General features: G+C 37.3%; 1 protein-coding gene across 3 annotated transcripts in view; it reads left to right on the top strand.

The window, feature by feature from the left end:
- Nucleotides 1-10580: 10580 nt before the first annotated feature.
- Nucleotides 10581-14551, top strand: part of cxcr2 (chemokine (C-X-C motif) receptor 2) — an 8178-nt gene continuing 4207 nt past the window's right edge. For 2 of the 3 annotated variants that reach the window (XM_067603106.1, XM_067603104.1), the window contains exon 1: nt 11253-14551. This exon is cut by the window's right edge and continues 140 nt beyond it. The gene's annotated coding sequence lies outside the window, so the exon portion shown is untranslated. Of the gene's footprint in view, nt 10667-11252 lie in introns of those variants that run through there. The other variant, XM_067603105.1, reaches the window with a different exon arrangement.

Raw genomic sequence — 14551 nt, 5'->3', positions numbered from 1 at the left:
GTCCAGGTCGGACCTCAATGCATTTTCCGACTAGCTGCTAGCAACAGTTGATTTTGCTCATCGACATCCCAGCACACAAAGCAGACCTGGTTACATTTAGCAACTTGCAGAATACTACTTGTAGTTGGGTCAGATTGAGCTCAGATCACATTCCCACCTCAAACAAACTGCTCCAGAAATTGTTTGTGACCAGACTGAGACCACTTCCTCTAAAGGGTCTTAGTGCGGTTGTTTTGGTCCACACCCAAGTACGATAGCGATGTTCAGATCTGACCAAAAAAAATGTACCAAGGGGGAAAACAAACCAGAGTCTGATTAAACCGGACTAAATAACAAAGGTTTGCAAATGCCCCAAGTAAACCAAAGCAAAAACGTACATACTGAAATTAATAATTGAACTTAAGTACCTACATTTATCTGTTTGTATTTCTAGATTGAAACTTGTTCAACCTGTTTCTGTTTGTCTTTCACATTAATTAAACTTTATTTACCTGCACTACAAAAACACCTGGGAAGTAAGAGGCAAAAAAAACTGTGGTGAGCATTTGAATGATATTAATTATATGATATATATATATACACTGTAACTACTGAAACCATCTTCCTATTACTCTGAAAATAATAAAGTGGAAGCATTAATTCAGACAGTTCAATTTAGTCCATTTCCACAATTTGGTGAATGTATTTTACTATAAGAAACCAGTAGTGGTTTCACTTTTTACACACAGTGCACAATAAATAGTTCTTAAGACTGATGGATGACGAGGAAGAATTTTGTCACCACAAAAAGTATGTGCGTATAATTACTAATGTATGCCATTGTTTGTGGACCTCAGCATAAAATGTACTCAGTCAATAAGTCACAGTGGACTTCCTGGTGACTAATGAAATTTCTCTGACTTGTCAGCATTTTAAAGAATGTGTGATTTTTGCGTGAAATTTCCTGTTTCATCACAACACTGTGCAACATATTGTTCTTGTTGCACAGGACACTGACAAAGGACACCTCAAGCTAGCATCATCACATTTTTCTCAATAAGTAATTTTACAAGTTCAAGGCGGGAGAGAATTCAATAAGGTCAAAATGGGAAAACCTCGTCTGGACCATTAACAAGACCACCTGCTCCTCCATGGCTTAGGGGTTAAGATGCAGATCAATAACATCAATTTCTCTGGTTCAAATCTGGCTGTGGACCTTTGTAGCATCACTCTCTCTCTCTCAGTTGTTTCCTGTTATCTCTCACTTATTACAATATAGTAAGGGCATAAAAGGTCGAAAAACTTACTTAAAAACACTTGAGTCTTTAGCTTTTCTATGTATGGTGTAACTTTTTTTATATGACTATTATATTTTATTGATTTTTCCTTTTATAGGTGACAACAACAAAGCAAAAACACATTCAAATCAACAATAGAAGTAAATGAAAAGGGAGAAAAATCCTTCATATTCTCATATATAGGACACACCAACACATATTCAGTATATACTTATATGCACATCCATATTTATACATATCATAAGATATCTTAAAGTGCAACTTTTAAAAGCTTCTGTTAAAAGCCAAGTGTAGATCAGAGTTCCTGTGAGTCTGAACTTCAAATACGATGAAGTTTACCTGGAGTGAACATTTTATCTAGAAGCATGTTGTGACAAAACAAGTTCAGAGAAAAAAAAAAAAATTCGGCCAAAGAAGCTTCTTCTTTGTTACTGTGAATAATTTGATGCTATTTCCAATACATCTTGCCAATGCTACATACAGTATGACAGGCATTTATTGGTTTATGTCTGTTGTAATCTATTAATTCAATGTATAGGAGTGTCAAAATTGTTTGTGGTCTGTTATTTGTTATTGATTAATGTAATGAAAGTTTAATATTGTTGAGTTGAACTGTGATCATGCCAGAAAAATTCTGAAATTTTCCATTCTTACGTCATTTCTGGTTATTTACAAAGGGTGGGTCTGGTGGTTTGGCACTCGGACCAAAGCATAACAGATGACTCTGCTGCTGAGCCAGTTCCACAAGTGTTCGCACTGTCTGAGGAACATGAGCAAACCTTGTTTCACAGCTGACTAAGACAGTAGGACTGTCTATCTATCTATCTATCTAACTATCTAACTATCTATATGATGGTTTTTCACATGGGTCTAACAAGAAAAAGGGGAGGCCTTGTTTATAAAACCATAATAATAGATTTATAGTAACAGCTGTGTCCTCTTCCAAAAGAATTTATTAACTTTCCGCTTTTGTTTTTTTTTTTTGGTCAGTGTAACAGCAAAACAGCTGTAGGGGTTTAAGTGTAGGACCTCAGCCTATTCATCAATGAGCCAAGAAAGAAGTTTCTAGTTTTTTTCCCCAAGTTGAGTAAACTCCTTACACTATCATGATGTTTAGTTTTCACATTGCTAACACTACTCCTGTATTCTCCTCTGTGAAATATATGTATATGTCAACTTGGAAACATAATTCAATCATTAAGGGAAAGCTTATTATTATTATTATTTGATAAGTTATATGTTTCACATGTAAAATATTGGTCTGAAAAGTAGTAGCTGTGTACAGAAGGATCATACAAAGTGGAGCCTCGTCCTGTCCGATAATAATGAGCCTGAAGGTCCCGACTTACAAGTTTGAACCTCTGGCCATGTCCACGCCTCCTGGTATCGAGGCTGAAGCTGGTCTTGTAGGTGTTGAGTCCATGGCAGTCTAAGAGAGGACAGGAGACATCAGGGAATGGAACAAAGCTACTGCTGATTTTCATTAGCATAGGCAAAGATAGAGCAATTAGTCACTTATGGCCATTTTCAACTCAACTCACTTTCAAACATATTTTAGTATTAGCTACCCTGATGACTAACAACATTATATCCATTGTGAATAAGATCATGTGAGCCAGTATTCTGGGGTGTTTTTCACCAAATGTGCAGATTTATTGCCCCCAACTGATAGGCGGTCAACAGACAAATACCCTACATTCTTGGCTTCTTTGTCACTGTTGAGAAGGAACCACAGAATTCAGCTTAATCTTTTGACCCTCGCAAACACATGTTGCATTTTACATCCAAACTCATCAGTCTGCCACCTCTGTCAACTGTCAAAAAATCACAAATTGAAACTCTAAAAACAAGTCAAACTGATCACCTGAGCATTTACAAATGTATTGAATATCCATTAAACTGACATAACACACAGTGACAGTGTGAGCTGTTTTACCTTCAAACAGGATCTTATTTCTCACCAGTTTCTGTGCAAATTTCATATTAAATTTCAGGGCTCTGGCCAGATTGCTAAATGCTAATAGCTAATTATGCATTCTGAGCTAACAGTGAGGTTTCCTTCTTGGGATATTGAACATTTTCCACTTTTACAATTCTTGCAGTTTATGGCACAACTTATGTTGAGCTCTCATTCATTCAGGGTTGTTTTGTACTACCTGCCTGTATGTGTATCTTCATATGTCATCATTGTCTATAGTGTGGACATATTGCCTTGTTTTAATGACAGGACGGCTTCAGTAATATAACAGACTGAACATGAACATATTTCACAATAGAGTGATGCAGTGATGGCATTCCCAGCTTCTTTGTCAGGTGATCAGATATGATCTTCACTGCCTTTGCAGCCCATATTTTTCATTTCTGGGGTGGGGAGCTTGCATGTATGCTTACACGTGCCCCTTCAAATGTGTGTGTGCATGTGCATGAGTGTGTGTGTGTATCAGAAAGAAAAAAACAGTGTTTATTGTCTCTTGTTTTGCAGTATTATTTGCTCACTACCTGAGTTAAAACTATTAGAGAAGGACAAAGATATGGGTGTTTTATGGAACAACTCTGATAGTATCACTCTGACAATGAAACACAGAAAACAGGTGATAATAAAATGAAAATCTGCTATCAATAGTCTCCTGTTAAACAAGTATTCTGTGCAAAGTCATCATGATTGCACATGAGCATTGTGAACAAAAGATGTTGCTGAGTCACTGCTTACTGACATGGAGGGCAAAAGAAGGACCTTTATTCACTGAATGCATTCACTCAGAGCTGTTTTATCTCTTGTGTATCACTTTATGCCGTTGTCACTGTAAGTCCAGTCACTGTGTAATATTATATCACTGTAAATCCTGCACATTTGTTATGCCTGGTGTATGGAGTGATACACAATTCTTGTTATATGAGGTCAATATTTTGTGAAGGAGGGGGGTTGTAGTGGTTCCTCTGGATAAAGGAGAACAATGTTTCCAGGTCAATGAATGAATCTTGGTCTTTGTCGGATGGGCCTTTTCTTTCTCTGTGTCCTCAACCGAGAATTGGACTGTTGCCTTATGGGATTTGTTTGCTTTCAATCTATTATATCCATGACTTATTTTCTGGGAGACAAATAGCCAACCACTTGGCTGACTTCGGTGCTCTGTCACGATCACAAACATCGTTGAACATAATGTACTTATCTGCAGGCATACTCAATGAACTCTTTTAAAATGTATTATCAGTAATAATCTACTGTCCTCTTTGTGCAGGAAAACAACACTTCATTGACAGGTGTTCATTTGTTCATACCACCATGCTGTAAAAATAAATTTGAGAGAGTTTTCAGCTCATTGAGAATATAAGCATTTATTGTAACCTGTCACATTGATGTGACTTGTGCACTGAGCCCCACTTACCATCATCATCTTTAGCTGTGGAATGCCTTGGTTTTAGTCCTCAAGGTGCATTAATAATCTCATCCCAAATAGTTTGCAGGCCAAGTCTTTTTTTTCAAAGACTCCTCCCTTCAGACAAAATCTAACCTGCTTTTTTTGTTAGTTTGGTAGGCAGCACGTGGGATGTACAGCTGTTTTTCTGACATCTGACACTTCAAGTGCACCTTTACATAACTGATGAAGTAATAGGGAAAGCCATTTCACCATTGTTCATAGAACTTGATATTGGCTTGTTACAAAGACACAGGTTACAATTACATCATACATCATTCTAAGACTCTTTACAAGTTTCAAGAAGATTTTATTGAGCCAAACGACGAGAGAAAGCAAGAAACTATGACTGTAAACTAATGTTTTAAACACATTTGCGGAATTTGTGAATTCTTCACATTTATCAGACTTATGTCAAAAGAACATGACCATTTGCAGCAATGATAAATGCGCAGATATTTTCCAAACCAATAAGCAGTTCTCAAGCTTTGAAATAACTGCAATTAATTTTTTGTGGTTAAGTAAACTTACTGGACATGAAAAGGACTTTGATTGCATCCTGTTACCACTGAAAGCTACGCTAATTAATATTTTTACAATAACAATGGACAAAATTACTATTTGTACTTTGAAAGGGGTCAGTTGTAGTGTAGTTTTTGCTTATTGTCGGAAACAGTGGCAGCTGTTTTCAGTGATAAAGTTTTAATGAGCCTAACGTACTCGATCCATCCAGCGTCCAACGTTACACAAAATTAGGGACTAGCTGGTGAACCAATTGGAGAATTAAGCAGCTAAAAAGTCACATACTTTCCTCTCCAAATAAATTTTATGTAGCTAACATGAAACCCCAACAACTTCATGAGGGATACGTCAATGTTGTGTTGTACAGCTTGTTCTGCTGCCCCCAAGTGACCAAAAAATCAGTTAATCCAGCTTTAAGCATATCAATAATCAATTCATAACTAAGTTGGATTACATCACATTATGAATAACAAAAACATTCTGTATGCGAACAGAACCAGGTATCTGTTTCATGAAGATACAATTTGTACAGTACAGCTTTCCAAAGCTGTAAATTGCTTATTTTCCAATCTCAGTTTTGCACTGTTGGGTTTGCACTGAGGGTTGTCACCAGAACTTGTTCTGTTGGCACTTTCAGTGGAAATGGCAGTTTAAACCCCAGACGCAAAAGGATAACTTTGTTAGAGAATTGCAGATACCTTGAGCCTTTCTCATCCACTTAAACACACAAACTGCCCTCTGTTTCGAGAAAAAAACACACCACCAGTGTGTGGGTTGGCTCAACATTTCCATGGCTCTGTCTGCTCTGTTAGCGAACAGGCGTGTTATTTTAAACTTGACTGGGAAGCTTGAAAGTAACCTAAATGGCAAAGCGGTTGGTTTTTGGAACGTATATGCTGTGGTTCAGGTTTTTGTGAATCATGCTGAGTGTAATATAAACCTAGAAATCCAACCCAAAGCCTCTGGCTTCTTGTGTGAAGACCAGTGGACACGCCTTCCATTGAATGAAAAATACTTTGGACTCTAAGAAAAAGACCATCTTATGCCATCATGCATATAATAACTTATTCTCAGCACCCAAAGTTTATCCTTTTGTTTTCCCAAAATGATGCACTTTTTTACCTTCTTTATAACTGAATGTTGGGACGGGGGTTGTCTGTTATATCAGGTGTCTTGGCACACACGCCCAATGGGAAATGCCTTTTCATTCTGCCAAGTGTATGAAATACATATGGCTTGAATGACAAATAAGTAAAAGACACCATAGAGATGAGAAACGAATGCAAAAAGTAATGCAAACTACGTATCTGTATATGTAGATGTATTTCTGCTTTACAGCAGTGAAAAAACGTTGCTTTCCACTGAAAGGCTATTTTAAACTTATTACTAATTGCTTATTTGTTTTAAACTTATTAAATAAATGCACGTGTGGACATAGGAACAAGATTCTGGCCTACATTGTCCCTGAGTACAGTTATTACGGAAATTATAATATAAATTGTTTAGGCAAGATTAAATGATTCAAATGGTCCAACTCTGGACCAGATCAAACATAAGTATCTTTTTATATATATAGAGTCTATAGTATACTGTGTATATTTATTGTACACTGACAATTATCCAGAAACTCCTCCATCACATCTGTTTGTGTTTAAAACCAAACCACACAGTAATACTATAATTACAAACAACACTGAACTGGGAGGGTATAAGAAAAAAAAAGATTGTAATAACTTTATTTATATAGCATCTTTTAAAAACAGAGTTGAAAAAGAGTTGATAAAGGCAAAAGCATGGTCATCTTTAGGTGTAAGCCTCGACTTTGGAACGGCTAGAAGGGCCCCGCCTAAGGATCTAAGGCTGCAAACTGGCTCATATGGGGTCAGCATTTCTGTTATGTAGCTTGGGGCCAGACCCAGATGTGCTTTAAAAGTGATCAGTAAAATGTTAAAAGGAAATCTATATCAAACAGGGAGCCAAAAAAGAGAAGCCAGGATTGGGATGATGTGATGTCGTCTGTTAAAACCAGTAAGAAGCCGAGCTGCTGCGTTCTGAACTAGCTGGAGGCGAGAGAGGGATTTTTGGTTTATGTCAGAAAGGAGGGAGTTACAACAGTCAAGTCTACAGAAAATAAGTGCTTGAATGACTTTTTCAAGGTCAGAGTGTGATAGCATTGGGTCTGGAGCAATTCTGGAGATTATCCTTATTTGGAGGAAGCAGGACTGGAAAACCTTTTTCATCTGTGGTTCAAAGCTGAAAGAATTTCAATCAGAATTTACACATAGTTTTCTGAAACTCGGACGCTGACTCAATGTGAGTCTGTTTTTGATGGCCGTAGATAGAGAAATTCCTTGCATGAGGCAGCATATTTGGTCAGTGAAGTTGATTCTGAATCTGATTCACAGTATCACAGTATAGTTTATAAAGGGGACTAGTAAGTGCCTTTTCTACAAGGTAACCTCTACTTTTAAGGACACATTCACACTTTTTAAAGTCTGTCCTAAAAGAGTGACGTGCCCAAATGAACATTGACACATGTTCCTCTTGCTGTAATCATTCCACCTGTTCATACTGACCATTAAGAGATCATTTCCTAAAGCGCTTTCAGTGATGGGGGACAAAATTTACAGCCCTTGTTTTGAGCAAAAATGTACTATGTACTAAGCTAATATGAGCCTTCAGCAGACCAAGTTAGAGAGATAAATTCAATATCTGTCAAAGTTACAGTCTTTTTAGTGCCAAATTCAATTTTTGTTACTATCCTTCCACTGCAGCTGAACAGGAAATTACTGTCCGTCGAGACATAAAGAGGAAATCTTTTACTAAATAGACCGTAACTGTGGAAGATACATACTTTATTTGACTAACTCAGACAGCTGAAGCCTCTTATTAACTTCAGGTCAACTTTTAAAGATTTTTTTGTTTGAAAATGAGGACACTGGATTTTGTCCCCCATCACTTACATTGTGAGCACATTTAGAAGGGATCTTCTAATGGTCAGTATGACCAGAAGGACTGATTACAGCAAGGGGAAATCAGTTTCATTGTCCATTTGGGCACCTGACTATTGTTTTCAGACAGACTTGAAAAATTGTGAACCTATCCTTTAATAGATGAAGCTCTTTGTCAAACAGAACTTTATGTTTTATTGTCTGTTTACACTTAAATTTGTCTTTTTTACAAAGCGTTCTATGCTTCACAAACTTTAAAGCTTCATTGTGTATCTCTTGTGTGTTGACTGCCTCTCTGGCACCAAGTATGCTTCCTTTATAACCTCCCTGTAGCCTATAAACCTTATTTATCTCCAACACGGTTTGCATGGATGGGTGATTAGAACACAGTCCTCAACATGACCCTCATTTACTGGCTTATTTGTTCCTCTGAGAACTCCAACTTTCCATATAAATTCCCCAAACTGTCACAACCTGGACAGGGCCTATAATTCTTCCATTCATGTAGCATGAATTCCTGCTTACAAATCGTCCATTAGAGTTAAGCTAACTCCATTCCTCTTATTTTAAATTGGGTGCACGTGTACTGTGCTTCCAAGAATGTACAACTAACATTCATATGTATTTATCTGTGAAACAATTAAAGTGATGTTATTGGGACAAGGATTGAAAGAGAAAAACAAGACATACAACAACGAGCTGATAGGCACCTCGTAGTTTCTTTGGTCCCTGTTCAATAAAGAGGAAGAGAAAGAGGGATGTGATGTTTTGCATGATATAGACATCGATGAAAATACTGAGTCAGAGTTTTCATACCTCCAAGGATTAATATATAATTTTTAAAAATTGTACTAAAATTGTCCTTGTAAATTGTCCTTGTACACAAAATGTCAAGAAAAAACCTTCGTAAAGACTCAGTGTTCCCTCCATGTCAAATAAAAATACAAGGAACTACAGGAAACAGACAATCATTTTTTGAGGAAGTTTGTCGCTGATTGCAATACCGAATTCCAAAAATACAGCTGATGACCTCCAGATGTCGGGCAGCGCGGTCTAAACGGGAGTTGCCTCTGTCACAACAATAAAGATCTTCACTGACAAGCAGGAGTGTACACTGGCTACTGTTTTCTCAACTTAAAACCCATTGAAATAGATGTGGCCTTTCAGTGGTGTGTCCACAATCTAATCTCCAGCCATCAAGCAGACAAAACCTAAAGCAAACACGGGAGGCTGGTTAGATGGGAGGATTGTCTGGGTGGTCTCAGTTCAAACAGACAGTTCATGAGGCAAACAGGCCGGTTTATGTGCTGGATTTTCTTCTGTAACGCAGCTGTAGATTGAGGTATTAAAATAGCAGGAAACACATTTTGTAATGCCAAAGTAGGAAAAGAACAGGTGTAAATAATCAAGTTAATGATGGCTGAATTCCATTTAGCTGCTTCAGTTTCGGGGTTCTGGTATTGTGCATTGGTCCCTCACTGTCACAATTTCATGGCTTATTGGGATACTTACATAGAACAGAGCTATCATTAATGTTATTACTAACACCTGTGCTTTTCCTTCTATGCACCACATATGTTGTATACATTTCTGAGAGACCTGGAGCTCCTTTGTGGGAAGCTTGTGCGCTCAAGTCTCACTGGTAATCTTGTGATGTGGCTCACAAACAGCTGAAACAAGAATTATTGCATCACACACCGCTTGTCAGGAGACACTTATTAAAATATGATATGATATTATACGGCTAATCAATATAATGTGTGATTTGTAGGCTCTGAATGGTGTGTTATAAATAAAGTTGTTGTGACAAGGAATGCCAGTGAACATTAATTGAGTGTTGGAGGAAACTAAGAGAGGCCTTGTCTTCTTTGCACAGTCATGTGCTGGGGTCTTGCAGACATAATTCATTTTTTAGTGTATTTACTGGGGAAAAAATCATCCACTGACCACAAAATACTTATGTTCACTTTTAACTTTTTGATCTCTGGGGCAGCTGTGGCTCAGGAGGTAAAGCGGGTAGTAGGGGTGTGCCCGAATAAAAATACATTATTCGGCAAAGCACAAATAGTGGGTTTTATATGAATATTTGTTTTATACAAATATTTTAAAAATTATTTGTTTTTGGAAGAAAAAAAAACATGTCAAATACCAGTTTGCAGGTCGGTTACATTGTTATCTCAGTCTCTCTCCTCTGCTCCACTGTTACATCTATCAGGGGTAAGTCCCAAGGGACTCTCCATAACCTGTTGTTCCCTTTCTCCTTTCCACAAAGTTAGGTTGTAAAAAAATAGACAATAAATGAAAAGTGCAAAGCAAGAATTGCCTTTTAAGTTCTTCTACATGTTACACAATGTGCTGTCTCTGAGTTATGGGTGTATAAATAGTCAGAGGTCCGCCTGCAATGAGTAAATGAACAACCTTTTAGCTCAGTAATCAGCGCAGTCGTCTATGATCTGGGAGACTCCAGTTCGAGACTTGGTGTGGGGACCTCCTTCATAAGGTAGTTTATTCATGAACACTTATTGTAACACTTTAATTTTCTAAAATTAAAAGCGTAATAAATACAAAAACAGGATTTTTAAGCCTCTTTCCAAAGGCTAAGGCTGTGCCAGATGAGGTTGGCATCTTGTAAGGCAGCTTTTGCCATCAGTGTGTGAATGGGTGAATGTTGGCATGTAGTGTAAAGCGCTTTAAATGGTCAGAAGACTAGAAAGGTGCTATACTGTATATATGCAGTCCATTTACCATTTTCTTTCTACAAGGTAACTTTATAATATTGTCATTTTGTTATTTTGGTCTATTCTGTACACACTGTCCTCAGTCCTGGAAGAGGAATCCCTACTCTGTTGCGCTTTCTGAGGTTTCTTCCATTTTTCCCTTTTAACCTTAATCCTACCAACTGAGGTACCTGCAGACCCCAGAGATATACCTTTTGTCATATCTCACAGGTGCTTTATTCTATCATTCCAAATTTTCATGACTTTGTCAATCAATTTGTTCCTAATGAGTTCACATCATTGGTTTCTGTTACTGTTTTAATAAGTGCTTTTTAAAAAATACCAATGTATTAGGGTCCTGGGGAAAAACTCAAGACAGAGACTCATCAGCCAGACATTTCTATGCTCTCTGTTGAAGAGCGGTTGAGATTGACACTAAAATGAGAATTGCTGGTCTACCTTAAAAGTCAGTCCACCTTAAGTGAGCTTGGTCAAATAAAGCTAAGGCGTTGTTGATAATTTCGGGGCTAACCTCCCTCGATAGGTGAGTAATTTCTTTGTCTTGAGGAGCTGCGGCATTTAGTTACTGACACACAGCCTGTACAGTACATTTACTGCCACATTGACAACTTAATGCTAAACTTTTCCTCTGCTCCGCTCGTGTTCACGCAACTACACACGCACATTTACACACACACGCACACACACACACACACACACACACACGCACACTGCCTTATTCCTTATCCTTACGCTACTCTTGTACCTTTCACATAGATGTCCTTTGAGGAACGAAGAGAGGTTGGATGACTAAAGAAAATCCACAATAACGTAGAGTGTTATTGTGCTCGCACAGCGTGTTAGTAGCTCGTTGATATTAATGATCGTCTGAAATTTAAGGAGCATAATTTTGTATGTGAATATAGGGGAAACACTGGGATAAAAGCTGCAATTTGTATTAAAGAAAAGTATATATCTTCGTTCTACACAATATGCAAATAAACTGTAACTTTCCAAAAATAATAACAATGCTCGGTGCTTGATTTCAGGTGACATTGATCACATAACAAATAATGTTTTGAGAAGAAATAAGTTAAACAGTTTTTCAGGCTATGTAAAAAACTGCCTTGAAACATCTCTCTCTGTTATTTATGTCTTTTTGCAACTTTTTAAATACTAGGCCTATATATTGGTTAGTTAGAGCACATGGAATGGCTAGAAAGTGCTGATTAGAGCAGCCTGTGGTCTGACAGATGGGAAAAAGACAACAGCCTTCAGATGGACATGGCAGAGTTATATTGGGAAACATTTCCTTTTGGTAAGTGCTGTGAGGCCAGGAGGGTGGTCTAGGGTCACCAGGATGCATCAGTGAGCCTTCTGGTGGGGATGTCAGCCAAGCTCAGTTTGACATATGTCGTGGGAGGTGCTTACTTGATCACCCTGATGTTGTTCAAGCCCTCTCTCGTCCAACTTTCCTCGTAAATGGAAGTTTTTGTGTCATTGCCAGGCTTACTATTCCTGAGTGGCTGCAGTGACGGTGAAATACTAAAAGCTTTTTTGAACATCTGTTTGGTGATGTACAATTGGCTCCATTGTATGGTTTTGAAATGCAGACCATGTTGAGATATTTCCGTTGTGGTTAAAAAAAAATAAAAAAAAATTAGTAATCCAAGGATTTGACTGCTAACAACTTGTTGATGTCACATAAATGAAACAGTCTGTCCATCTGGGCCCACTTTTTTGTACTAGTACTCCAAGACAGATTATTATTTATTCTCAATTAATTAATTATTATTTTCTTGTTTATGTGAACCAAAAGGAGGCACATCGTGTTGCATGCTTCTCATGTTCTCAAAAGGAATGGTCAAAATTGAAGCTACCAAGCTAGATATCCTGACTTTTGGTCCCTGATATGGGTCAAGCTCCAAAAAAGCTGGATCCTAACTGTTCCACAATACAACTGAATAGTGTCTTTCATTAGACGCCCAACCCCCAGGGCTCCTAAATACCCACTTTTTTCAAACCCCATACCTCCAGTTTGTTATGCAGACTTTCTGTTTAAACTTTTTAAGTCTCAAGCACAAGCCACAATCACCATGATGAGATCATTAGGGTGATTTTTCTCAGACTTTTAGAGCCACAATAGACATATACAACTGTTTAATAGGCTGTATAGTACTCCTCGAGAAAATAATTGAACATCAAACATAAAATTGGTGGGGTGCCCCTTTAAATGTTCTTTTGTTATATAGACTGAATTATCAAGACATGTACAACTACCTTGTTTTTCTTGTTATTGCAATATAAGCCAGAAAAGGTCTGCAGTGAATAACAAGACTGATGCTGCCCTCCACTGGACAAAAATCAGCAGCAATAAACTAGATTAAGGAAGAGTATAAAAAATATATAATCCTCATAAACTATGCAAACACATGCCTGTTCACGTTCAAAATAGAACATGAATATAATTATATGATATGAATATAATATAATACATGAATATAATTGAAGATATTTGTCTAACCCAGATGTCATGTGAGCTCAGATCTGTTCCAAGAATCAAAAAGAGAGCTTACAGGGGTTCATTGTAATCAGGGAAGGCAAGGCAATATTATTTGTACAGTACATTAGTAACATTTATAGAAAAATGTCCTAAATAAAATCCAAAGAAAATGCAATAATAAGAAAAGAAAAGAGGAAAAAATGCAATAAAAAACTCCTAAAAGACAGTGACCAAACCCACACCAAGCATAAACACAGATGTGCACATACACACAGAAACTAGTTTATTTTAGCTCTTTAACTAAAAAAAACAAGGGTCCAAGACTTGATCCTGGTGGAACCCCCTGATACATTTCTTGTTTAAAACTACTACAGTGTTTTTCTGAATGCTTAAACACTAACAGTGATTCTTGAAGCACTATCCCTGAAACCATTAACACTTGTAGCCAATGCATTTACCAAGCAATCAGAAACTGTAATGGAAACACTGAAGCTCCCAGTCATTTATGTAGAAATAAAATAATAAAGAATGGGGATTGATGAACTTTACCAACTGTGTCAAGGCAGCAGTGATGTCGAGCAAAAGTAAAAGGTGTAAACTCTTTTTGAATTACTCATGATCTTGAGATAACTTACTCTAATATGGGCTGTTTCAGTGCTGTGATTAAATCTGAAACCAGTGTGAAAAACATCATATACACTGGAGATGGAACTTGTTTACAGAATAAGGAAACAAAGACTTATAGATAATCCTGAGGGTTTCCTACTTTCACTAGTTTAAAGTTAAAAATTCAGATTTTGTTGCACTGTACACTAATAGTTGTGTTAGACTCCTGTAATTATAACAACATGGGGCCTTTTTACTCGATTAAGTGCTTTATGTCATAGTTGAGCACCTTACATGTGCTTTTTTTTTTTTCTTTTTTTCTTTTTTACAATTTTAAATAAATTTTTTGCTGTAATTTCTAGGTTTGTTCTACAGCCTCTGCTGAACATCCTGTGTACGGCCAACGTTCAACTGTAAGATCAAACGTAAAGGTTGTCATTGTCACCGTCATCTTATTCATGGTAGTGTCTAACGACAGATAGTATCTGTGGTTTGCTACTTCCTTGAAGTCATAGAATTTGCTAATATAACATCAGAAGCTGCGCACCTCCACATTACA

The sequence above is a fragment of the Thunnus thynnus genome, chromosome 11, assembly GCF_963924715.1.
Source record: "Thunnus thynnus chromosome 11, fThuThy2.1, whole genome shotgun sequence".
In the NCBI taxonomy this organism is placed as follows: domain Eukaryota; kingdom Metazoa; phylum Chordata; class Actinopteri; order Scombriformes; family Scombridae; genus Thunnus; species Thunnus thynnus.
Note: the sequence above shows the minus strand (reverse complement) of the source record. Positions and strands in the feature narration are given on the sequence as shown.